The 27,944-nt window shown below is 43.4% G+C and overlaps 1 long non-coding RNA gene across 1 annotated transcript; it reads left to right on the top strand.

Moving 5' to 3' along the window:
- Positions 1-30: 30 nt before the first annotated feature.
- LOC142068538 (uncharacterized) lies at positions 31-20,604 on the top strand. Its single transcript, XR_012664359.1, has 3 exons — positions 31-379; positions 9,371-9,534; positions 20,248-20,604. It is a non-coding gene; the product is annotated as an uncharacterized LOC142068538 (long non-coding RNA).
- Positions 20,605-27,944: the final 7,340 nt, after the last annotated feature.

The following is a 27,944-nucleotide window of genomic DNA, read 5'->3' as shown; positions in this document are numbered from 1 at the left end:
ACGCCCGATGCTCTGCCTTGCAGCCTCCCACCTCCGGTCCGGGGTTGGGCCCGTGAGATCCCTGAGCAGCCCCTCTGCGGGGCTGCGTCTGCAAACAGAGCCCTGCCCTCAGGGTCCAAAGTTACTACTGCTTGGAAAGAGGCAACCCATAAGGGAGCGATTGGGAGCGATTAGCAGCGCTAGTGGGACTCAGCCAGGCTGGTTTTGCTGTAGCGAGGGTCCCAGCTAGGGTTTGCCTTGCCCGTCCTCCTATCCTTAACATCAGCAATGCAAAACAGAAGCCAAATGAAAATTTAAAAGAATAAGGCTAGCCGATGGGGTCACCCGGGGAAAAAATCATTTGCATCCGGACTTGTGGGTTGCCCGCTGCTGTTAATCTGTGAGTTATCATGTTGTTGTTACCTTCTCTCAGTGTTCCATGTTATGAACTTGTGTATGATGCTTGTTGTAATTATACCTTCTTAACTTTCCTGCACTGCATGTTCTTGTTCAGGTGTGTGTTGTATGTTATATCTGTGTTCTAACTGGTGTGTGTGCCCTGGTGTTCACTGCTGTCATATGTCACACATTATCAGTGCTATAAAGTACTACACAATAGCCAGATAATTTGGATAGTGCAGATTACAAAAAAGGGAAGATTTTTAAAGTCTCAGTGAAATACAGTGCAAAAATTCTTCATTATTAGAGGATGAAACTTCAAAAACTGCTTTAAAATCAACCCAAATGTGATGGTATCTCCCTCCAATCACTGAGTCTTCACAGGCCTATGCTGTTTGTTTCTGTTTCAATTCAAATATATTTGTATCACCTTTCATAACGTCTTAATACTTTTTATTCTATAATCCTGTTTTCTCCCATTTTTATTTTTGTTTGTTTGAAAGCAAGTAGGAAGCTTTGCAGGGGTTCCCAAAGCTTTTGCTGGCCTGACCCCATTTTAATTAATTATTTCCTCCTGGGACCCTAGACACTAGGGAGGACACCATTTAGACGAACTACATGGCATCCGCTGTACAGTATGACCTCACATGCACTGTATGTGTGAGGTGACACCTCATGTAGGACACCATTTTCCCCTTCAAAATGGCATCTTCCACATAGCATGACCTCATATGTAAGGTGCACGTGATGTCAAGCTGTGTGGAGGATGCCATTTGGTAGAGGAAAATGTTGTCTTCCACAGAGTTTGACCTCACAGGCACCACACAAGAGAAGTCATGCTGAGTGGAGCAAAGTGGCATCCTCTGCACACTGAGGATCATCAAAACCTCATCTCCTGATACTTCAACACCATTTGGGGTCACAACCCACAGGTTGGAATTACTCTGTTACACTGAACATTGAAGAAGGTGGGTTTGACCTACCATGTAGCTATTATAGTTGGCAGAGGCAGTGATGACCTATAGCTAAGATTGCCCAACACTTTATTTTCACCGCACAGAATGGACAGTGGTCACGGAATGAAATGAGGTCATGTAGTTATTGAGGCTATTATCTGTACACCCCTTCCTTCATTTGTTGCAGAAGTTGGAAGGTGTGTAGCGAATAAGAGAGCTGAAGGAAGAGAAAGGATAAGCCAGAGAGTGGATTTGTAGAGAGTTAGCGGGGCTGGGAATGTGTGTGTGAGAGTTGAATGCCATGCTGGAGAACTGGATTCTATCATTGCCTCCGCTGCAAAGTTCCTGTGTGCTGCTGAGCAAGTTGCTCGAACTAGACATTCCACAAATGGCCACTATCTGTGTTCTCCTCATTTTCTGAATGCCCAACTTGAGACTCCTGGTCTGATCTGCAGAAGTACTGAGCCTTCACAACTGCAACTGAGGTCAAGGGGAGCACTATTCTGAACGTACTGATGCACGGATGTATCTAAGGACAGCCTAAAACAGTCTGAGCCCAGGGCGTGAATTGCTACAATCATTCTAGTAAGGTTTTAACTCTGAAACACAAGCTACATCTTTACTGCAAAAATAGGTGTGTTTTTACATTGAGATATCTAACTCGAGATAGCTATTTTGATGTAAAATCCTTGTGTAAACAAGGTATAGGTAGCTTTTACCTCAATGTAACAAGTAGAGGACAACTCTGTACCCCCATCTGCGGGTTACTTTAAACAAGATAAACACTATAGTGCCTTATCAGCAGGTGATGGGGAGGGATAGTTCAGTGGGTTGAGTGTTGGCCTGCTAAACCCAGGGTTCTGAGTTCAATCCTTGAGGGGGCCATTTAGGGATCTAGAGCAAAAATTGGGGATTGGTCTTGCTTTGAGCAGGGGGTTGGACTAGATGACCTCCTGAGGTCCCTTCTAACCCTGATATTCTATGATTTATCTGCACTAGGATTTACATCAGGATAGCTATTTCGAGCTAGATCTTGATGTAAAACATCTTTCTTGTACAGTGAAAACATAATGTTAGTGATGGCAATTTAAATGTCATCATTAGCTATTTCATAGTTGATAATTTTAGCAGAAACATCCATCTAATGTTCTAATCCCACAATCCCAAACTGCCTCCCACACCTCTGCAGGTACCACAAACCCCAACTATTCCCTGCCTAGATACCAATTTCACCCCATGCAATTTCTACTATTATGCTATTATTCATTATCAATAAAAAAATTTGCAGGACCTTGAAAATGTGGAAACAGAGGAAAATAAACTGAATTTAATATAAAAAATAGGGGATTCCTGTGCAGACTGAGTTATTTATTTTCATCTTTAATTAATTAAAAACATACTTTTTTAATCTTAATGAAGCTGCTGAATAACCATTAGAGTGCCAAAACATCCAGTTTGCCACAGTGTACACATAGCCTTTCCACTATGCCAGTAAAAGGTTTAGGATAGAGCCCATGGATGTGTTGATAAACATGTCATAGGATTATTTACAAAAGTTACACCCCACCAGAATATTTAAACATGAATGCCATATGTGGTAATAGAAAAACAAAACAAAATAGAAACAAGGAGTGTTAGTGTCCTAACCATGATGCAGTTAAATTTTATCTGCTGCTTGTGTTTTCATTTTGACTTTCTGTAACAGCTTAGTAGCTGAAAAATTATCCCAAAATAAGGACAGGTTGTTGTGCACAACTCACCATATGGCTGGATACAGTACATCAGCTTCTCTTCCTTCCTGTAGAGAATCATTGTTGATCACATTCCATTCCCTCCATTTTGCTTGTGTGATTGGGCCTATCTCTGGAAAAAAGGAGATTTTCTGTCCCTCAAAGGAGATGTCTTTCTTGGATCTGGCAGCCTTTACAATTCTTTGTGTCTGAAATCTGAAACAAGAAACCACGAGACTTACAAGTCCAGTGTTCTGTGATGTGTTCCTGGTCAGGATCCTGAAGTATTGCTGAATAATGTGATAGTCCTCTCTATCTAAGTCAAGGAGCTTTGGGATACTATTAAGAATAAAGTCAATTGGATTTAGGTCCTGCTGTTCCACAGGGAAGCTCAAGACCAGGTATTTTTAGCTGTAGCTTGATTGTGAAGGTTCTCTACTTGTCTTTCAGTACAGTAATACGTTTGATCACAAAAAAAAAAATCTTTCCTCTCATTAGTAGCTTCCTCATGGGAGGAGTTGCGTCCAAAGCTGTTTTTCCACTTGCACTATTTCCCCGTCTGCCCCTTCAACTCAGTTGTTCAGATAATTTGTCTGAGCCAATGGATTTTCCAGCTTTGTTCCACAGAGGTTATGGCTCCCCTTATATCCTCAAATTTATTATGCAAGCTCTCAAGGTTTTTAAAGAGCTGTTCTGATCACCAAGAGCCTCATCCTGAGATGATAAATACTGCAGCAGACTGACTAGCAACATGGGGGCCCAGGGAGCTAAGAAATCGGATTTCTTTGCTCTGTCTTTGTCCATTTTCACTAAATTTTTGCTACTGATTTTGGGCTCACATCTTTAGCTGCTGTTTCAGTTCTATTTCTTTTGGTTTTGTTGGGCTATTTTTTAGATGCAGCTGCTTTATTCTGCCTAGTTCCACCCCATCTATGTACTTTTTGTTAGAAGATTGTTGACTTACTGAAAATTTCTTAATAAAATATATTTTTATTGACTTTACAAGAGAAAAACACAAAAATAAAAATAAAACATAAAATAAAGTTACAAATAATATCTTTGTTAAACTACTTTGTGATCGGTAAATACTATGACTCCAATCCTGAAAGCTCTTCTGCATGACCTGTGCAGAGTCTCAGTGACTTCAGTAGTCCCACCAGTCACACATATCAAGTGAGTCATATGCATGAGTATTTGCAGAATTGCAATTCATCTCCTGCAACACTTTCTCTATACGGAATACACGCAAATAATTATGTATATGAGTAAGTGTTTGCAGGAACAGGCAGCAAATTTTAAGCTCCTGGAGGCAGAATTTATCTTTTTTGGCTTTAGCATACCATGCAAACCTATGGCACTGTATAAATAATAAAAATAATAAACATTAACTAAAAAACTCTAAATGTCACTCTGTTTGATAATTTTTTCCAATTAATAATGTGCTCCCTACAGTTTCTTTCATCCTCTCTTTTCCAGTTCTGATACCTCTGTTGCTTCTCCTCTCCCAACCCTTGCTCCTGTTATGTCTACTCTTTCCCAACCCCCTCCAGTTCTCTGTTCTGTTTGCTCTGTGTACAGGTTGGCAGCAAAGTGAAATTTACCAGAAACTTGACCTCTGTGCAAGGCCTGGCCTGGCAGACAGCACTTCAGAGAACAGGGTGCTAGTAAATTTTGCTTTACTGCCAGTCTGCCAGCACTTCATTTCTGCAAGGCATACAGAGGAAAGATAACAAATAAAACCCTGTCATTACACCACAGGAATTGTTGCCCTTAGGGGATAAAACTGTATTTTGTGGGTGTGTATGCCTGCCTACACCCAAGTTCTTACATTTTTCTATTTAAAAACTCATCTTGAGCTAGGGTCAACATCAATGATCACACACTGGAACAGTCAGTGCTTGGAAATAAACTAAGAAAACTGAAAACCTCATAAAATGCTCCAGAACAAAAGCTGACAATGAATATGGCGCTTAAAGCAAAGTCAAGTCAGAAATACTGTACTGCAAGATGAGACTTAAGTGGCCCATCATATTCTCTTTTTCCTTTTTATGAGTTAATTGCACATTAATGTTAATTCTTTATTTAACTTTTGTACATTTTTTTTAGGCTGGGTTGGGGGTGGGGTAGGCAGTGGTGTTTTTTGTTGTTGTTACTCTTATGAACCAGAAAAGAAGCAATGGGTACTAAACTTCTCTGAAAAAAAAAAAAAAGAAATTAAGTGTCACTATTCAGTTCATGCAAGTGTTACAATCCATGAACACATACAGCCAGAGATATTCTGGTCAGAAACAGCCAAATACACACATAAAGCGTGAGAAACAGAACCCACGATCTTAGGTTCCAGATATTATAGGGATCTACCGCAGCAGGCTAGAGTAAATCCTCTAATTTACCTGGTCACACAGGGAACATATAATGAACTGGCTAGAGTATATATGTACTCCACTACCCACTATTGGATGGAGTAAGAGTTGCTGGACAGTGTGTCACATGTCCTACATACTGCTGACACTTTAGTTAAAGTAGCAGGACCTGTACTTCCAGAGCAAGTGGGATGTGGGTTCTATTCCAGGGTGAAGCTCCAAGAGGCCATGGTTTGCAGCATAGTGACCACAACCCTAAATTCCTAGGTGACCATCAATATATTACACTGTAAACACTTTAACAAATTTCTCACCTTCCATCCAGTAGAGGGAGTGCAAAAAAGCTAGTTGATTACAGAAGTTCTTGCTCACTTTCTGCAGTGGGACTAAATAACACCCGAGTAGGGGGACTGGTTTGTAGTGGCAATTTACATAAGTTAGTCTGTTATGGAAAAAGACAAAAATAATGAATTTATTGTAAAAAATACTAATTCATAGATACCATTATTTTAATTAAAATCTCTTTTTATTGGAAAATTAAATTGTTAAGATATACTTGATTGCATGTAACTCATGGCAGCTGCCTGTTAACGAACGCACCACCAGTAGCCTCCTGCTTGGAATACATGAGCCCCTCTGACAAATCATGGGGTCTGTGAGATTTCCTACTTACTCTTAGTTTTTCCACGCAGCTCAGGTTTTAACTTGGCAGCCCTCATCTGCCTCATCAAATGGATCACCTGATACTGTTATATCTGCTTGCCTAGATGCAAGAGTCTTTAAGCGGTAAAAATCATTAATAAATATTTTAAAATGTGAAAATCATTGAATCCATGAGTCCTAAGGACAAAGCTACATCCTTTCTGTATTCAGTCAGTAAGGGCTGATCTGGGTGCTCAGATTCCTAAAGGACTAAGTGGGCTAAATTTTGCTGTAGGTGATTATCTGAGGACAGGATTTGGCTCACTGATTTTAAAGTCCTTTTATCTCCAGTGATTGCATGGCTTTCCCTATTCCTGCTAGAGTAGTAAATCTATTGCCTTTTGCCACTCTAGAGTTTCCATCGCTTTGGAAGTGCTACTAGAAGAAAAAGCAATATAACAACACAATTAGTGGCAGCAAAGTTATTACAAAATAAGGCTATAACAACAAGATATCAAGAACATGATCAAGCCAATCGACTGGAGTCATCCAGATTCTATGCTTTGCTAAAAGAAAAGGAGTACTTGTGGCACCTTAGAGACTAACAAATTTATTTGAGCATAAGCTTTCGTGAGCTACAGCTCACTTCATCGGATGCATTCAGTGGAAAATACAGTGGGGAGATTTATATACATAGAGAACATGAAACAATGGGTGTTACCATACACACTGTAACCAGAGTGATCACTTAAGGTGGGCTATTTCCAGCAGGACACAGGCGGGCGGGGGGGGACCTTTTGTAGTGATAATCAAGCTGGGCCATTTCCAGCAGTTGACAAGAACGTCTGAGGAACAGTTGGGTGGAGGGGAATAAACATGAGGAAATAGTTTTACTTTGCGTAATGACCCATCCACTCCCAGTCTTTATTCAAGCCTAAGTTAATTGTATCCAGTTTGCAAATTAATTCCAATTCAGCAGTCTCTCGCTGGAGTCTGTTTTTGAAGTTTTTTTGTTGAAGAATAGTCACTTTTAGGTCAGAAATCGAGTGACCAGAGAGATTGAAGTGTTCTCCGACTGGTTTTTGAATGTTATAATTCTTGACGTCTGATTTGTGTCCATTTATTCTTTTACGTAGGGACTGTCCAGTTTGACCAATGTACATGGCAGGGGGGCATTGCTGGCACATGATGGCATATATCACATTGGTAGATGTGCAGGTGAACGAGCCTCTGATAGTGTGGCTGATGTGATTAGGCCCTATGATGGTGTCCCCTGAATAGTTATGTGGACACAGTTGGCAATGGGCTTTGTTGCAAGGTTCCTGGGTTAGTGGTTCTGTTGTGTGGTATGTGGTTGCTGGTGAGTATTTGCTTCAGGTTGGGGGGCTGTCTTTAAGCAAGGACTGGCCTGTCTCCCAAGATCTGTGAGAGTGATGGGTCATCCTTCAGGATAAGTTGTAGATCTTTGATGATGCGCTGCAGAGGTTTTAGTTGGGGGCTGAAGGTGATGGCTAGTGGCGTTCTGTTACTTTCTTTGTTGGGCCTGTCCTGTAGTAGGTGACTTCTGGGTACTCTTCTGGCTCTGTCAGTCTGTTTCTTCACTTCAGCAGGTGGGTATTGCAGTTGTAAGAACGCTTGATAGAGATCTTATAGGTGTTTGTCTCTGTCTGAGGGGTTGGACCAAATGCGGTTGTATCGTAGAGCTTGGCTGTAGACAATGGATTGTGTGGTGTGGTCTGGATGAAAGCTGGAGGCATGTAGGTAGGAATAGCGGTCAGTAGGTTTCCGGTATAGGGTGGTGTTTATGTGGCCATTGTTTATTAGCACTGTAGTGTCCAGGAAGTGGATCTCTTGTGTGGACTGGACCAGGCTGAGGTTGGTGGTGGGATGGAAATTGTTGAAATCATGGTGGAATTCCTCAAGGGCTTCTTTTCCATGGGTCCAGATGATGAAGATGTCATCAACGTAGCGCAAGTAGAGTAGGGGCATTAGGGGACGAGAGCTGACACGGCTGCTACTCTGAAACCTGTCATTATGCTTTGCTAGGCTCCCTTCCTCTCCTTTCCGTTCCGTATCCTCTTCTCAGTATCAAAAAACTGATTATATCTAGAATCTTGATCAGGAGACAGAAATTATTAGATGAACTTTGCCCTATATTTTATCTTGGCAGTCTCTCACTTATGAATCTGATTTCACAAGGAATGATTGATATCTAAGGAGGAAATAAGAGATGTATAAGATCTAGTGACTTGCAGAATTTCATTGCTTATGGATGGTACATACACGGCAAAAGCAGTGCATTTACTTAGCATTGGCCCCAGTTCAGCAATATTCTGAAGCATGTGCTTAAATGCTTTGCTGAATAGAGATAGACTTAAAATGTGCTTAATCTTAAGAAGGTGCTTAAGTGCTTTGTAAAAGTGAGGCCTTAGTGAAGAGTGTCAGTAGTACTAGCTCAAAGTTTCTGCTTTGGGACATACCAAACACACATATCTAAGAGATGAGCAGATTACAGAAGAACATCCATGGTACAGAGTTTAGAAGAAAGTCATGCTCCAAACAGGAGGAATTTCTTGAACCCAAAGTTTATCACAAACTTACTGTATGTGACATTTTTATAAGTACTCAAAGAATAGTGAAGACTGATGGATAAACATCAGAGTAATGGAAAGGCAAATGTTTTCAATTTGAAGAAGCACCAGTTGTATGTCTGGAAATCAATTAATAAGTGGAAAACTCTGCTTCCAATTTATTTTCAGTAGTGCCAAATGATTTTGATTAGTAGAAAATTAAGCCTTATCCTGAGGAAATTCCCCAGATGTAAAAAAATCTTTGAGTCTCCTTGAAAAATTAGAAGCACTGGAAACATTTAACTGAAAAAATAATCGGTAAAACTGTTAACAAGGACAACCATGCTTATGAACAATGATGTTTTATAATTCCTACAATTTCATTTTTGCCTTTCAGGAATTAGCCACATCTGTGGCATGGGTCCAACATACAGATGGGCAGGGTAGATGTGTTCATTTAGATTTCTAAGAGTCTCTAGAGAAAGAAGGTCTCAAAAAGGGCCCTTTGGACTTTCTCAGATGTAACAAATGATAATCCATTCTTATGGTTATGTTAATTTAGTCCTATCAGGGTGGAGTTGAGAAGTTCATTGCTACCATGATTCTTCCTCCCTGCCAGTGATTGTGTCCATCAGAAAGCCATACTGGAAATAAATGAGGGTTGGGGAGTATTCTTTCAAAGATTTGTTACAAATACTTTGTGTTTTTTTTATATTTGTTTTTGATTTTAGGGACAAATGAAGGATCCCAGATCGTAAGCCGCACGGGAAAGAGAAAGTTCAGTGCCCTTTTGGTGGTGGCTGGAGGCATGATGTCTATGTAGGGCAGAAGAAATCCTTCAAGTGAGCTGGGGAAAGCGCACACAGCAATGATCCCTGCTGCTCCTTCTGAAAAGGTGTAGCATTCTCTCCTCCCAGTACAGTTTGACACAACTGGTCACAGTGAAAGGAAAGTCATAGGCATGCCCCCAGCGCACTCACACACAGTCCTCTATACTATGTTTAACAGCAATAGACACCACCAGGATCTAAGCCCTTAAACACAGTCTGTGACACACAAAACTCAGTCGACAGGACCAAAAACCATGTTCTTAAAGATGGATGGGGGAAGTTCCTGGGTAAGGTTTGGGGGTGGAATTTTTTCTTGAGTTTTCCTTTTCTGTTGTCTGCTGGCTGAGATTAGTTGTTACTGTCACAAACCAAGACATAGGCAGTCTTGCCTACTAGTCAGAGCTGGAGTCAGCGGCCAGGAACAGCACCAAATGTCAGAGTCAGGAACCGGGAATCAGGGCTGGAGTGGAGTGGAATGGACTGGACTAGGCTGGGCTAGGCGGGAACAAGGCTGGCAACAAGGCAGGATCAGGGCTGGGGAAGACAGACACAGAAGAGATCACAGCTGCAGGCATGGGCATTAAGCAGCCAGAGATTGGTTGTTGCTGTTGGGCTTAAAAGTGGACTTGCTGACTTCAGCAGCCAATAAGACAGCCCTGCTGTGGCTCAGCTGTGCTCATAGGCTGCCTAGACAGAGCCGCTCGGGGGCAAGTGGGGCAATTTGCCCCAGGCCCCAGGGCAATATACTATACTATACAAAAGTATTGCAACTTTTTTTTGTGGAAGGGGCCCGCGAAATTGCTTTGCCCCAGGTCCCCTGAATCCTCTGGGTGGCACTGTGCCTAGACTGGGTAGGTGCAGCTGCAAGCCATCATTCTTGACAGATACTTCTATTTGATTATTCTATGCTACTCTCTTGGAGAATTAGTTTGATTTGTGTACCAGTATTAATGGTGTAGGGTGGTTACTGTAAGTCTAGTTATTGCCAGGTTGCTTGCACCTTCTGTTTCAGTGCTTTTTTTAGTACCAAATTTAAATACATAAATAGAAAGACAAGATAAATGCAGCCAGGAAATGTGAAAGGAAAAGTGCCATATAGTCTTGCTCAGTCTTTCTTTCCTTCTGTGGCTTTTTTAAATAAATGTGCCATCAAATCTGGAGAAAATATGTTGCTGAATGTAAGAAGTGACACCACATCTATTCTATCCAAAAATCATCTAATCTAAGTTAGCTTCAGAATCTTCTTAATGGTATTTAAGATGACCTTCCATCATTGCAAAGATTCCATTAATTACATCAAACTCCCACACAATTTTTAATCCTATGTTAGTGTTTCTGTTTGATTAAGAAGTTTATCAAGAGTACCATTAATTTCTTTAGTCATCAGTCCACATGCGTATCTGCAATAGGGTCCCATATACAATTATAAATAGCTACTTGCAATGTTTAGTCCGTTGCTCCACTGAGATGTATCTAGAAATTTATTAGTCTTGAAGGAAAGACTGATCTTCTTAGCTGCTAATACAGACCTTGGACGCCATTGTTTCTGATATATAGAGAGAGATCATCATCATCTTACTAATTCTACTAGCTTCCTCAGTGAAGCTCTTAGGCTATGTCTACAATAGCAATTGAATGACAAAACTTTTGTCTTTCAGAGGAGTTAAACCTTCTCTCCACCCCCCAGAAGACAAAAGTTTTGCCGCGACTGGTATGAACAGTGCATTGTTGGCAGGAGCACTCTCCTGCCAACAACGCAAACACCACTCATTGGGGGGAGGAAGTTTTTTGTTGGCAGGAGAGCCGACAAACAGTGCTACACTGCCCAATTTTTAGCGGCATGGCTGTAACGACACAGCCGTGTTGCTAAAAGCTGTGTAGTGTAGACAAGCCAATTTTGACCTACTAACTTTAGAAAATATAAATTCCAGTTTTCCAACAAGTCTTCTAAATCCCTTAACCAGAGGGCATCTTCGGTCCTGTAGAGCTGCTGATGTCAGATCCATGTAGTTTCTGAAGTTAACAAAGGCCTCCCTTCAACACAACCATCTTGAAGCCCGACCTCCTGAATGCAGCCAGACTGAAAATGCGTCATACAAATACATAGAATCATAGGACTGGAAGGGACCTCAAGAGGACTAAGTATTATCTAGACTATTCCTGACAGGTGTTTGTCTAACCTGCTTTTAAAAATCTTCAATGATGGAGATTCTAAGGCACTTTATTGCAGTGCTTAATTACCCTGACAGGAAGTTTTTCCTAACTGTTCAACCTAAACCACCCTTGCTGCAATTTAAGCTGATTGCTTCTTGTCCTATCCTCAGAGGTTAAGGAGAACAATTTTTCTCCCTCCCCCTTGTAACAACCTTTTATGTACTTGAAAACTGTCATCATGTCCTGTCAAGGTTCCTCCCCCACTCTGAACTCTAGGGTACAGATGTGGGGACCTGCATGAAAAACCTCCTAAGCTTATCTTTACCAGCTTAGGTCAAAACTTCCCCAAGGTACAAAATATTACACCCGTTATCCTTGGAATGGCCGCTACCACCACCAAACTAATACTGGTTACTGGGGAAGAGCTGTTTGGACGCGTCTTTCCCCCCAAAATTCTTCCCAAAACCTTGCACCCCACTTCCTGGACAAGGTTTGGTAAAAAGCCTCACCAATTTGCCTAGGTGACTACAGACCCAGACCCTTGGATCTTAAGAACAATGAACAATCCTCCCAACACTTGCACCCCCCCTTTCCTGGGAAATGTTGGATAAAAAGCCTCACCAATTTGCATAGGTGACCACAGACCCAAACCCTTGGATCTGAGAACAATGAAAAAGCATTCAGTTTTTACAAGAAGACTTTTAATAAAAAATAGAAGTAAATAGAAATAAAGAAATCTCCCCTGTAAAATCAGGATGGTAGATATCTTACAGGGTAATTAGATTCAAAAACATAGAGAACCCCTCTAGGCAAAACCTTAAGTTACAAAAAAGATGCACAGACAGAAATAGTTATTCTGTTCAGCACAATTCTTTTCTCAGCCATTTAAAGAAATCATAATCTAACACATACCTAGCTAGATTACTTACTAAAAGTTCTAAGACTCCATTCCTGTTCTGTCCCTGGCAAAGACCAGCATACAGACAGACACAGACCCTTTGTTTCTCTCCCTCCTCCCAGCTTTTGAAAGTATCTTGTCTCCTCATTGGTCATTTTGGTCAGGTGCCAGCGAGGTTACCTTTAGCTTCTTAACCCTTTACAGGTGAGAGGAGCTTTCCCCTGGCCAGGAGGGATTTCAAAGGGGTTTACCCTTCCCTTTATATTTATGACACGCCCCCCAAATCTCAGCTAGGGTGAAACACTGGCTGGGATTTCTTCCTGGAGCTCTAGGAAAAACAGAGTTAATAAGACACATGCATCTCTAAATATACTACCAAGTACATAAAGACTAACAATATTTTCCACATCTCAAGGACGATTTTAACCAGTTGATTCTGGGAAACTTTCACGGGAGAGTGCATCAGCCACTTTGTTAGAAGCTCCTGAGATGTGTTGGACGTCGAAATCAAAATCTTGGAGAGCTAAACTCCACCGAAGAAGTTTTTTGTTAGTTTCCTTGACGGTGTGAAGCCACTTCAGTGCAGCATGGTCGGTTTGCAGGTGGAAACGCCGTCCCCAAACATATGGGCGTAGCTTTTCCAGAGCGTAGACAATGGCGTAACATTCTTTTTCAGTGACTGATCAGTTGCTTTCCCTCTCAGACAGTTTTTTGCTGAGAAACACTACAGGGTGGAATTCTTGATCAGGTCCTTTCTGCATTAAAACTGCTCCCACACCACGCTCGGACGCATCTGTGGTTACTAGGAACGGTTTGTCAAAGTCTGGGGCCCTTAGTACAGGGTCAGACATGAGGGTCGCTTTAAGCTTGTTAAAGGCCTTCTGACACTTTCCGGTCCACTGAACAGCATTTGGCTGTTTCTTTTTGGTTAGGTCTGTCAGTGGGGCAGCGATTTGGCTGTAGTGCGGTACAAATCGTCTGTAATAACCAGCCAAGCCTAAGAAGGATTGAACCTGTTTCTTTGACTTTGGGACAGGCCACTTTTGGATAGCATCCACTTTGGCCTGTAGGGGGCTGATAGTTCCTTGACCCACCTGGTGTCCAAGGTAAGTCACTCTGTTTAGGCCTATTTGACACTTCTTAGCCTTAACAGTTAGTCCTGCCTCCCTTATGCGCTCAAGGACTTTTTGTAGATGTTCTAGGTGGTCTGCCCAGGAATCCGAAAATATGGCCACATCGTCAAGGTAGGCGACTGCATATTCTCCTAATCCCGCTAGGAGACCATCTACAAGTCTTTGGAAAGTGGCGGGTGCATTTCGCAGCCCGAAAGGGAGTACATTAAATTCATACAGCCCGAGATGTGTGATGAAGGCTGACCTTTCCTTGGCAGATTCATCTAGCGGTACCTGCCAGTACCCCTTGGTTAAGTCCAAGGTAGAGATGAACTGGGCCCGTCCCAGTTTCTCTAATAGTTCATCTGTGCGTGGCATTGGATAGTTGTCTGGGCGAGTTACAGCATTTAGCTTACGGTAGTCCACGCAAAAACGTATTTCCCCATCTGGTTTGGGAACTAGAACCACTGGAGATGCCCATGCACTTTCAGAGGGGTGGATTACACCCATCTGTAACATATCCTGGATCTCCCGTTCTATAGCAGTTTTAGCTTGAGGAGACACCCGGTAAGGTTGAACCCTAATTGGGTGAGCATTACCTGTGTCAATGGAGTGGTATGCCTGTTCAGTCAGTCCTGGGGTGGCTGAGAACGTTGGCGCGTAGCTAGTGCACAGCTCCTGGATCTGCTGTTGCTGCATACGCCCAAGGGTCATGGAGAGGTTCACCTCTTCCACACCACCACCACATTTCCCTTCGTAGTAGACACCTTTGGGCCACTCAGCGTCGTCTCCTCCCTGGGCTGTAAACTGACAAACCTTTAATTCTCTGGAATAAAAGGGCTTTAGAGAATTAATATGGTACACCTTAGGCTTTTGGTTGGAGGTGGGGAATGCTATGAGATAATTAACAGCTCCCAGGCGCTCCTGGACCGTGAATGGCCCTTCCCACGATGCTTCCATTTTATGGGCCTGGAGCGCCTTTAAGACCATGACCTGGTCTCCTACTTTGAAGGAACGCTCTCTGGCATGTTTATCATACCAGGCTTTTTGCTCTTTTTGAGCATCCTGTAAGTTTTCTCTAGCAAGGGCTAAAGAGGTTCGGAGGGTGTTTTGTAGGTTGGTTACAAAGTCCAGAATGTTAGTTCCTGGAGAAGGTGTAAATCCCTCCCATTGCTGCTTCACCAACTGCAATGGCCCCTTAACCTCACGGCCATATACAAGTTCAAATGGGGAAAACCCTAAACTGGGATGTGGTACAGCTCTGTAGGCAAAGAGCAACTGCTGCAACACTAGGTCCCAATCATTGGAGTGCTCATTTACAAATTTACGTATCATGGCCCCCAAAGTTCCATTAAACTTCTCCACCATGCCATTTGTTTGATGGTGGTAAGGAGTGGCAACCAAGTGATTTACCCCATGAGCTTCCCAAAGGTTTTTCATAGTTCCTGCCAGGAAATTAGTCCCTGCATCTGTGAGGATGTCGGAGGGCCAACCTACCCTGGCAAAAATGTCTGCTAGTGCCTGGCACACACTTTTAGCCCTGGTGTTGCTTAGAGCTACTGCTTCTGGCCATCGGGTGGCAAAATCCATGAAAGTCAGTATGTACTGCTTTCCTCTGGGTGTCCTTTTCGGAAAAGGACCCAGAATATCCACAGCTACTCGCTGAAATGGAACTTCAATGATGGGGAGGGGTTGTAGAGGGGCTTTGACCTGGTCTTGGGGTTTTCAGTTTGGGGCTGGCTGGGACATGGAGTGAAGTGCAGACGTGGTTGTCTGGCTCACTGCCCCCCAGAATGGACCCAGCTGAGGGGTCCCGTTCTCTGCACCTGCAAGCTCTGTTTTAGACCATGTTCCTGTCGTCTAATAAACCTTCTGTTTTACTGACTGGCTGAGAGTCACGTCTGACTGCGAAGTTGGGGTGCAGGACCCTCTGGCTTCCCCAGGAGCCCCGCCTGAGCGGACTCGCTGGGGGAAAGCGCACGGAGGGGCAGAGGATGCTGAATGCTCCGAGGTCAGACCCAGGAAGGTGGAAGCTGTGTGAGCTGTGTGTCCTGAAGACAGGCTGCTCACAGAAAGGCGACTACCCCAGAGTCCTGACTGACTTCATGGGGAGCAGTTCCAGAGCATCGCCCAGGGACTCCGTGACAACTGGTGGCAGCGGTGGGATGTACTGTACCCCGTGGATGGTGCTTCCTGCAGTAAGTGACTGGGGAGCAGTAACACGAAGGGGGATTGCCGAGGACCAGGCCTGCTGAAGGCTCAGAAAGGAGCGATTTCGGGGGGCGGTTAACCCCTGGGAGTGTGTGACCAGCGAGAAGGACTGTGCAGTAGTGGGGTCCCCCTGGGGACTGCGGGGAGCAGTTTCAGGGGCGGAGGAGCCTGCGGCTTGGCCCTGGGAGAGAGAAGGACTTTTGCAGTAACAGGGTCCCCCGGGGGATTGCAGCGAGCGGTTCCAGGGGCGGAGGAGTCTGCAGCTCGACCCTGGCAAAGAGGTGGTGACCTCGAGAAGGGCTGGCACACTAGGGGTTCTCCCTGGAAACCGTGGGGAGCTGAGAGCACACAGGCCTGTGAGTCCACAACAACTTGGGAGGAGCGGAGTGACGGCCTGTCACTGTCTCCTTAAGAAGGACATTGTAACCCTGTGCAGAAAGAGAGGGTTGAGCGTTGGAAAGTTCACCAAGGCAGAGTTAATTGTGCAGCTGGAGGAGGATGACCGCTCTAAGGGACAGATTCCTGACCCCAACTGGGCCTTTCAGTCTTCTCTTCTCCAGACTAAACAAACCCAGTTTTTTCAATCTTCCCTCATAGGTCATGTTTTCTAGACCTTTAATCATTTTTATTTCTCTTCTCCAGACTTTCTCCAATTTGTCCACATCTTTCCTAAAATGTGGCTCCCAGAACTGGACACAATACTCCAGCTGAGGCCTAATCAGCGTGGAGTAGAGCGAAAGAATTACTACTTGTGTCTTGCTTACAAAACTCCTGCTAATACATCCCAGAATGATGTTTGCTTTTTTTGCAACAGTGTTACACTGTTGACTCATATTGTGTGATCCTTGTGATCCACTATGACCCTGAGATCCCTTTCCACAGTATTCCTTCCTAGGCAGTCATTTCCCATTTTGTAAGTGTACAACTGATCGTTCCCTTCTAGGTGGAACATTTGCATTTGTCCTTATTGAATTTAATCCTATTTATTTCAGACCATTTCTCCAGTTTGTCCAGATCATTTTGAATTTTAATGCTATCCTCCAAAGCACTTGCACTTTTGTAACTTGATGTTACAAAAAAGAACTTCTGAAACAACAGTTAGAAATAAATTAATGGCAGAGGAGAAACTGGACCAAATTCAGACTTGGTGTAAATGGGTGCAGTCAATGAAGTTGTGTCTGTTTACATCAGTGTTGACTTTGAACTGCTATATCCAACCTTCAATAGATCTACATGCACCAGTCTATGTTAACTCTGATAGTGACTAGAGCAGATTATGAAGAAGTGCTGCTGAGAAATCATTTTGCCTTTTAAAATGTACATATTTATTATAGGCACGAAGTGTGTGAAGTAATATCTTTTATTGGACCAACTTATGTTGGGGAGAGAGACCCATAGAAGAGCTCTGTGCAAGCTCAATAGCTTGTCTCTCTCACTAACAGAAGTTGGTCCAATAAAAGACATTACCTCATCCTTGTTTCTAATATCCTGGAACCAACACTGCTACCACAACACTGCACACAAACATTTTATTTTGCGTTTTCATAAATCTCCTAAAATCTCACTGCCTACATCTCCCTCCAAAATACCTGTATTATATTCAAATAGTTTGGTGTTGAGATTGTTCTGTTAGAAATGTATAATACAATAGGATCTGCAAAATAGCATGATTCTGAAATCTACTCCTCTGAATTCAGTGCCAGTGTAGTATGTTTGCCACTAATTTATTTGGATCATATTTCATTTGTAATTAACTTGTTCAAATATGAAGATTGTATGTGTGGGTAGATACTAGGAATGGTAAGAAGAAATGTGATTTCCCCCTTCCCCTCCCCCCCCCCATAAATGATGTGGTATATAGGTTTATAATTCATTTTTTGGGTCAAGTCCTCTGTGGTTTGTGTAAACCCTAGCATGATACTGAAAGAACTACATCTTTCCTTTTAATGCTTGCTCTTTAAAATTGTTGCAATAAAATTTGTGTGTGGATTAAAAAGAATGGCTCAGTGATAGGAGGATACTATAATGTCATCACTGGACAGCTCAACTGGTGGAAGCTGTATAAATTGTAGGCGAACAGCAACATCTTGTGGCATAAAAAAGGCAGGTATAATTAACAGCTAATGTTAATCTTCTCTGAAGTGCAGTTATAGCCGTGTGGGTTCCAGCACTTTAAAGGGACAATGTGGGTGAGATAATATATTTCGTTGATCCAGTGAAAGATATTACCTCACCCACCTTGTCTCTCTAATCTTTTATCAAAAGATTCTTTAGACATGACTGAATCAATAACATGTCCTTTGAATAATGTCCACTTAACTCTCAGTAAATAAGAAAAACAAGTTTAAAATTAGCCTCTGCTAGAGTCTGAAGTGCTCCCAAAAACTTCAGAATCTTAGCCTCTCCTCTTTTCTTAGTCTCCTTTCCTCTTCCCTCCATTCCCCTCAATCCACTTTATTAATGTAGCACCTTAGGGCCCTAGTCACAGACCAGGACCTTGTTGTAGTAGGCACTGTACAAACGCAGAATAAAAAGACTGTCCTTCCGTTTTCCAATCTCTTGTTAACAAAGGCTTCTGGAGCACTAGACTGAACCTTCCAAAAGTAATTTTCCATGACAAACACAATAAGATATAGAAAGTGCCCTAATATTTGAAGGTGAAATAAATTGTTTAATTAATCATTTATGCTCCAGTGAAGAGTAAATTGTATTGTTGTATAATCAGAATATATATTTTCCATATCCCCAAACTAATAATGAACACCAGAGTATTTGTTAAATACTGAATATGAAGACCTAGACCTCTCAAGATCATGTAAGATATGACAGTGAGATATGGAGTCAGTTAACAGTGTGTATCCAGTACCATCAATAATAAACAGGGCTGTCAGAGAGCTGAATCCATCAATCTCAGCATGTGTCCACTGCATAAGAGGAAACCAGCCACTGAGTAAAAGGAAGACTATAATTTTTTTGTCTCAGTAGTTGCAGATGACTGTGAAAATGGATACCAAGTACCTGCCTAGTATAATAAAGTCTTCTGTAGAAAACTGACTTGGCAGCTCCCTCTCTATCCAGAAAGCTTGACACCCTGGAAAGCTAGAAAACCAGAGGCAAGACTGATAGATCATTGGAAGTATGTGAAAGATCCCACCGTACACACCCTACACCAGAAAAACTATGTATCATGGCAATACAAAAATGACCACTGGGAAGTCTACTAGACCAGCACTCATCCTGTAAATACCAAAGAAGACAGGAGAGGGTAGTCTATGAGCTGCAGAAAGGGAAAATAAGGAACAGCAGCACCCCAAGGAGTGACAACCAGGGAGGACAGACATTTTTGCAAGAATGCATTATTGGGCTCTCAAAGCATATTTACCTGCTTGACTGTGAACTTTTTATGGGGGTTATGTAACAAGAGACACAATTACAATATAAATTACACAGAAAAAACTGGAATTAGAACCCTGATTGAGGTCCAAAACCAGACCTCTGCCACTTCAACTAAAGGAGAGCTTAGTTGGGAGTTATAACAGGTGCCTTATCTTATACGTATGTGGACCAGTCACTAGAAGATGATGTAACACACACTTTACAGTGTATCTTGATCTGTATATATTTTTAATATTGGGGGAAGGTTCATATGCTGGGAATGGCTTTGTACTTTGGTGTTCATTTTTTCAAGGTTGGAAGCATGAGCTTGACAGACTCAAGGGGATACGTTCTTATGTAAAGCTGTTTGTATTTTTTTATTAATAGTTTCATGACTTAGATTTTTTTTCTCATTCCATCTGTGGGAGAATGTCAAATTGTTGTCTATTCTTCTATAAGTCTTCAATGAATCCATACACTTAAATTACAATATTACATATGAATCAAAGACTTATTCCAATATTACTAAAAGCATAGTTTTATGGTTGCTGCCATACTCCATCATATCTCCATCATGAACTGACTAAACTATGAATTCCCTGAGCTTAGAGACAGAGCCATTGCCTTGTAAAGGGTAAAATTCATACTTGTGCATAAGGCCAGCACAAGGCCTATGCATCACTTAAAATCTTCAAACAGGACTAATGAGGGAATTAAGCAGACCCTCTGAACAGAGGTAAATTTCACCTTCAATAACCAACTCAGTATTTACTGAATTCCCTTGGCGGTTTTTTCCATGGAATTCATTGGTACTTGGCTTGAGGTCTTACCCATTTGTGTAAAGTGTTTTGAGGTTTATAGATGACAAACCACTATAAGAATTAAACTATAATATATTGCTGTTATTCCATCTGTCAAGATGATGAAAGAAAATCAGGCAGGGGGAAATATATTTGTCATGAAAAGTTAAAAATGAAAAGGACATTGACAAGAATATTTCATTTTTGTTCACTCTGCATTGTTTATAGCAATGGTCACCAACCAGCTGATCGCAATCAACTGGTCAATCCTAAAGAATCTCCCAGTCGATTGTGATCTCCGGTGGTGCAGCTGGGCTCCCTGACTGCCCCAGCCCCACACCGCTCCTGGAAGTGGCAAACGCGGTCCTGTGGGGGGGGAGGCAGGGGTCTCCCTCCGCGCACTGCTCCTGCCTGCAAGCACCACCCCTGAAGCTCCCATTGGCCAGGAACAGGGAGAAGAGCTGAACAATGCTGGAAGTTCAAAAAAATATGCAAATTTCTCTGTCATTTTCATTCATTGTCAATAAGTTGTTTAGTTATTATTTTAAGTAATATAAATAAATAATAAAGTCCTTATGCCCTTAATTCTGTTGGCATATGGTTCTCCTTGTGTCCCTTTGCTTCCCTTATCAATTTTCTACAGTTCCTAGCTTCTGATTTATATTAATTGTGAAAAAAGTTCAACCAGCTCTACTGCAATTAGTGATTTAGCAGAAGTGAGTCGAGACTGGGACACTTGTGCCCATCCTTTGACTGAAACGTCTATCCCATCTTACCCCCTCTTTGGACAGTGGAGGCTAGGTTGTGGGCGGTGGGAGGGGTCATTACTGGGACTGAATCTCTACTGCATTACAGCCCCTTCGTACTTCTCAGGGTGCACACAGTGACCATAATCTGGCCACAAATGCCCATCAGGTAATTCCCCTTCTGAAGGGGAATTCCTTGCAATGTATAATTGCATGCAGCTAGCTTCTTTGCTTGTGGTCCCCTCCTCCTCCAATATAGAGAGCAAGGGGAGGAAGGGGTATGTTGGGAGCAGGGAGAGACTGTAGCAGTGCAGAACTCCACTATATCACTCCTCTACCGGCATAGGATCCATTAAAGACCCTAAATCAGTGGTGCAACTTAGAACAACCTAGCAGCAACTCAGTTGCATTGGGGCTAGCCAGCGCTCAGAATCAGGGAGACTTACCAACTCTTTGGTACCCTCCACTCCCTCTCTCCTGCACAGACCATTGCTTTGGCTCCCACTGATTGTTCCCCAAAACAGCCGTTAACTCCACTTATAAACAAATCAAAGTTTATTTATGGAAATTAGAAAGAGGGAGAACATAAAAAGCAGATAAAAAGTAAACAGCAGAGACTATGTCTACGCTAGACAATAGGTAACGGGAGTCAAGATAAATCTTGAAGAGACAATTTTTTGACTGAGCAGAATTACAAATTTTACATCACAGTAGTGGAGGTATGACTGTGACTGCTTCCATGGCTACACTAGAGAGTTTACAGCAGTGCAGCTTCACCCGCCACTTTGCAGCAGTGTTAGAGCAGACACGCTAAGGGGATGGGAGAGAGTTCTCTGGGAGCTGTGTTTGCAGGAGAAGCTCTCCCACCGACATAGCGTTAGCCACACTGGCTCTTAGGTCAGTGTAACTTACGTTGCTTGTGGGTTGGGTGGCTTACTCAGATTCCTAAGCGACATAAATTATATCGACCTAAGCTGTAGTGTAGCCCTCGCCTCAGTCATTTCATACATTCTCTTCACCACTACTCTAATCCCAAAATATAGTTTTGGGTCTTATTCTCCTCTTGAATTTAAAACCATTTAAATCAGGATTAACTCTACCAAAGCCTGTTGATTATACTTATAAAAATAGAAAAAAACAGAAGAAGCACTGGCTCCTTTATTTTTGCATGTGGAAGTCCATCATCAGCACCTTTTGGACGTGACATTAGCTTCTGGGAGGGGAAGAGAGATTAAAAACATAGGAATTTATGCCACTTCAGCAATGAAGGAGAGCTGCAGTGATGGATTAATTGGTTACTGGGAAAGTCCCTCCAGACAGAGGGATTTCCGGGGTAGCTCAGAGCCAGCATAGTAACTTTATGCCCCCCAGTTCCCGGCTCCTGGTACAGGAGGCATTCCCAGGGGAAAGTAAGAAGACCAAGGTACCTCTAGGTGATCCTTACATTCTGGAAAGGATCCTTGGGACCTCTGATAACTGGGTGTAATTTAGCACAGTCCTAAGGCTCTAAATTGTGCCAGAACTGAACAGGGGAGTGCAGGGACCAGGAAGCGGCACCAGAAAGAGGAAATCTGTAAAATCCGTCCTTGGGGGAATTCTGTGCCAAAAACTTAAAATTCAGTGCCCAAAATTTAAAAATTCTGCACACAATATTTTAAAATTCTGCAAAATTCTGCATATTTTATTTGTCAAAACAACACAATATAATCATGCAAGTTTCAATTATTTTGGTAATTTATTTCAAAATAGCTGTTGACAAGTAGGTCTGTAACAATACAGACAACAAAAAAGATTCAGGAAATATTTTTGACAAATAGATTCCTTACTAGGCATATTAACACAGAACTTAAATGAGTAATAATTCATTTAAATTACAATACAGATATATATTTTCACACCCCTCAGAAGCAGTAAAAGGCTTGGAGGAGTTAGGGGTAACAGAGGAGTGGGGGAGACGGAAGTAATTTCTGGGAAGCAGCCTGAATGTGAACTTGGAGGGTTGTTGGGTGTGGGTGGGAGAAGTATGGAACAGGGTTTTTTTGGGGGGCGGGGAAGGGATTGTTAGGGATCCTTCCCCATACAGATCCTGGCTGACCCCTAGCCTCTCATTCAGTCAGGCACATCTGCCCTTGTCTCCCTGCATCCCTGTCCCCCCTCCTGTGTCCCTGCACCCCAACTCAGCAGCTCCCCTCTCCCTGTCCACATGTTCCTGAACTTCCACTCAGCTCCCACCCCAGTCCCCCACCACTAGCTCTTCTGAAACCCAATTTGTGCCCCCCTTCCCAACAGCCCCATATGCCGAATGTCCCCGCATAACCTGTGCCTCCTGACCTGGCCCCATGGGCAGGGTGCTGTGTGGAACAGGGCCTCTTCTCTTCCCTATCCACAGCTGGGGCTGCTCCTGACCAGGAGCAGCTGCTCTCTGTTCTGGTGCCACAGCAGCCCCGGTGAGGGAAAGGCATAACTGCATCACTTCTGGGCAGAATGTATTTTCCTCTGAGGGAAAAAAAAATCTTTACATGAATTCTGCACAGACACAGTGGTACAGAATTCTCCCAGGAGTAAAAGCCATCTTAGACTGCCTCCCCATTGGGCCTGCTGAAAAAAGGCCTGAACTAGAGGCTTCATTATTTGTTCTTCTTTCCAAAGGAAAATTGTTCCCTATGGTGGAAGAGAAAGGGGCACTCAAACCAAGAGAAAATATTCCTTTCCCCCAGACAATTATATATTTTGGTAGGACATCCTTGAGCCAGAATGCAAGTAGCCCATTATGGGCCTGAGCCTACAGGTGCTGAGCACCTGCTTCTCCCATTGACTTCAGTAGGAATTACAAGTGCTCAGCACCTCTCGGGATGAGGCCCTTTAATAGCCCTTCAGCCATTATTTGCCCCCAGAATCAGGAAGGGTGAAAACAGCATTTTAAATAATCTCAAAATCTTATTGCCATTTTATTTCAGTAGATATCCCGTATTTTCCATTGACTTTACACCAAGTCCACTGTTGCTACTTTTAGCTTTGTTGCAGTGTTAATGGAATCATTTCACCCATCTGAGAAAGTTTTAATTAATTTGTATGCTATATTTTAGACTTGGGTCTAGTCTAGGGGTGGGCAAACTTTTTGGCCCAAGGACCACATCTGGAAATATAAATTGTATGATGGGCCAAGAATGCTCACAAAATTGGAGTTGGGGTTCAGGAGGGGAGTGAGGGCTCTGGTTGGGGGTGCAGGCTCTGGAGTGGAGCTGGGGATGAGGAGTTTGGGGTGTAAGAGCATGCTCCGGGCTCGGACCAAGGGGTTCGGCGGGCAGGAGGGGGATCAGGGCTGGGGCAGAGGGTTGGGGCATGGGGAGAGGCTCAAAGGTGTGGGCTCCAGGTGGCACTTACCTCAAGCGACTCCCGGAAGCAGCAGCATGTCCCTTCCCCAGCTCCTATGCAGAGGCGTGGCAAGGCAGCTCTGCACGCTGCCCTGTCCGCAGCCACCGCCCCTGCAACTCCCATTGGCTGCGTTCCTGGCCTGTCCCTAGGCATAGAAGCTGGAGCGGGGCCATGCCACTGCTTCCGGGAGCTGCGTGGAGTGGCCTCCGACCCTGCTTTCTGGCTGGAGCACCGGAACGGGGCAAACCCCAGACCCTGATCCCCAGTGGGAACTCAAGGGCCGGATTAAAATGGCTGGTGGGCGGCCCACCCCTGGTCTAGTTAGTAAAACAGACTTCCACTCATCAGTCACAGACTACAGAGCACAAGAACTGTACCCTGTATAATCAAAGTAGCTACTTCATAAGCTCAATAATTAACGTACTGTGACAGGATCGGGCCAAAGAGTAATAGAAAGCAGATATATTAGCCCCAGGTTAAGTAGGTCCCTTTCCCTGGGTAAGGTAACAGGGAAGGTTCCAGAACAATCAGGAACCTTCTGGAGACAATTAAGACAGACAGGCTGATTAGAACACCTGCAGCCATCAAGAAGCTGCTAGAGTCAATTAAGGCAGGCTAATCAGGGCACCTGGGTTTAAAAAGGAGCTCACTTCAGTTTGTGGTGTGCATGTAACGAGCTAGGAGCAAGAGGCGCTAGGAGCTGAGAGTGAGAATGCATACTGTTGGAGGCCTGAGAAGTACAAGCATTATCAGACACCAGGAGGAAGGTCCTGTGGTCAGGATAAAGAAGGTGTTGGGAGGAGGCCATGGGGGAAGTAGCCCAGGGAGTTGTAGCTGTCGCACAACTGTTCCAGGAGGCACTCTACACAGCTGCATTCCACGGGTCCCTGGGCTGGAACCCGGAGTAGAGGGCGGGCCTGGATTCCCCCCAAACCTCCCAACTCCTGGTCAGACACAGGAGGAGTTGACCTAGACTGCGGGTTCACGAAAACAGCCAAATTGAGGGCTGCCGTGAAGCTCCAAGGTGAGCAAATCAGCCTATAAGTGCAAGACCCACCAATGTAGAGAAGGAACTTTGTCACAGTACATATAAAGTAAATTAAAAGCTTCTGATTCACCTTACAGAGGTGTGTGTGTGTGTGTGTGTGTGTGTGTAACTAACCAAGATACTGTGCTGGCTGGGTCTGTGTGTGGGGCACATCCACAGACAGCCTCTAAAGGGTGTGGCTTCTCAGGGGCAGGGGAGGGGAAGGAGGACTTTGACTGAGGAAGTAACCTGAGTGAAAGGTCAGGTAAGGGGGTGGTTCCTGCCTGTGTAAAGTGAAATGAATGTATTTTTTGGAGTCAGCAGCAGCAGTTGGAGAGCTGCCTGTCTGCACCCTCTTCCAGTAATAAATGCTCTGCCATTACTGAGCTCCTGCCTCTGTCATCATCATTCCATGAACTCTGCCTGCTTATGCTCATCCACCAAAAAAGAGACAGTGAGGTCACACAACACATTTCAGTTATTTATAATCAGTAATACCTGACGCATATTAAGGAAACAAAAGAGGGACAAGACAGAAGCCAAGAACTCTTCCCAAAATGACAGATCTACGTTACCTTTAAAACTTACATGGAGGTTGGAAAAAATGGCCCTTCAGAATGTGAGCTGAACTAGTGTGAACAGAATGTAACTTTGTTAAAATGCTTATAAATTCTATATAGTATGTATAAAGACTACATTAAAATAATATTAAGGTTTCAAGGTCTAGCACTCAAAACTTAGGAAGTATCAGAATTAAGGTTGCCTGTACATATGATCTCACACTATTTCTCCCTCCTCCCTCCGATCCAGCCTCATTCAGTGCACAGGATGGTTGCTGCTCACTGAGCAGCTATTCAATATTTTATTTTACCCTCATTATTTAAGGTGTGGCCCTATGCCTCATTTACTGCATGCTATTCAAACCTTGCATTGAATTCAGAATTAAGGATTTCCTCCAGTAATCGTATCTGAGTGCTTAACAACTGTTAAATTAATTTATCTTCACAACATCCCTGTATAATAAGGTAGTTTGTTATCCCCATTTTACAGCTGAGGAAATGAGGCTCAGATATTTATGTCTATAGAGTACACTAATTTTAAGTGCCCCATTTGAAAAATCTAGGATCCAATTTTTCAGAGAATTAGCATTTTATATAGTCACAGCTGAGCGCTCCTTGACATCTATTGTATTTGTGAGGCCAGGATCTTGCAGAAAATAGCTCCATTATCAGGGTTCTGCAGTTTAAATTTTCTGAATACATCCATCCTGAGTACTGAATGAGACAGGACTCCTGTGGGGGGAAAAAAAGTTGTGATAATGTAATTAAAGACTGTATCATAATTAGGCTTGTAGGGATTAGATTTTTTATGGGTAAGTGTCAATTTCACTGTACAGCCACAAATTGAGGAAAAAATATTTCCATCAATAAAAACTGAAATTTGCAGATAGGCAATTTCCTGTTCATTCCCTCTGAAGGATCTGGCATCGGCCACTGTCAGAAGACAGGATACTGGGCTAGATGGACCATTGGCCTGACCCAGTATGGCTGTGCTTATGTTCTTAAGAAAAATATTGCTTTAGAACTTCTTAGAGTTTGATTTAAGGATATTCACTTTGTATTTCTTGATATGTGATGTTCACAGTTTCTGTTTTAATGGTTATAAATCTCAACGTCTACTGTCACCAAATAATTGTCTGGCCCCACACCCGCAGTGTCCTACAACTGTGAAAATTTAAAGCAATACAATTGAAAAAAATACTCAAGAATATCTATCACAGTAAGGTTTAAAAAATAAAAATTGATTTCTGCCAAACCTAATCATAATACATACGCACAAAGGAACCAATTTAAGGTTGCATAAGCAACCTTAATTCTGGCATTTCCTGACATCTGAGTGCTTAACTTTGCAGCCTAAAAATTCTTTCAATGTGAATATATATATTAGGGCTGTCAAGAAATTTTTTTAAAAATTGCAGTTTTAATTGCAGTTGAACAAGATTAGAATACCATTTATTTAAATATTTTGAGGGTTTTCTATATTTTCAAATATAGAGTCTGGGCTGGGGGCTCTGGGCTCCAGCCCCCCTCAGGGCACGGGGCCTCTGCTACCTGACAAGCTGTGGGCTAGGGCAACAGCGGCCCTGGGAGAGCAGGTGGCATCTTGGTCAGGTTGGCTTCTACTGTAGCTCCCTCTGCAGTCTGTGAGCTCTGGGCTGAGGAGGGCAGGGAAGGGGCTCAGCAGGCCCTATTCCCACTTCAGCCGGGGATTGGCTGAAATGAGCATACTTGAGCCGCCTGCACAAGCCACAGCAACCCCGACTCTGCTCCCTGTAAGTGTCCCACACATGGGAGACCCAGACTCTGCCCTGAGATAGCTTCATTGCCCATAGACCCCCCCCCCCACACTTCCTTTGTAATGAAAGAAGCCCTGTCACAAATTAAGCACTTGTTGGGTGGCTGGAGAGTGGCAGCTGCTGGCCGGGCGGCACCCAGCTGTTAAGGCAACACTGCCACCGGCAGCAGCACAGATGCAAGAGTGGCATGCTATGGTATTGCCATCCTTACTTCTGCGCTGTTCCTGGCGGCAGTGCTGCCTTCAGAGCTGAGCGGCAGCTGCTCATCAGAAGCCCAGAGGTATTGGGGCTATGAACCACCAAGCCTAGAGGTGCTGGGACTCAGCCTTGGCAAGCCCCGGAACAAATTGAGCATTGCCCCACCCCCTGCCCCGCTCTCTGTACATAGTTTGCTACAGGAGCCTTCAATGCAGATACAAAC

The sequence above is a fragment of the Caretta caretta genome, chromosome 11, assembly GCF_965140235.1.
Source record: "Caretta caretta isolate rCarCar2 chromosome 11, rCarCar1.hap1, whole genome shotgun sequence".
NCBI lineage: Eukaryota > Metazoa > Chordata > Testudines > Cheloniidae > Caretta > Caretta caretta.
This window is presented reverse-complemented; position numbering and strand designations above follow the sequence as displayed.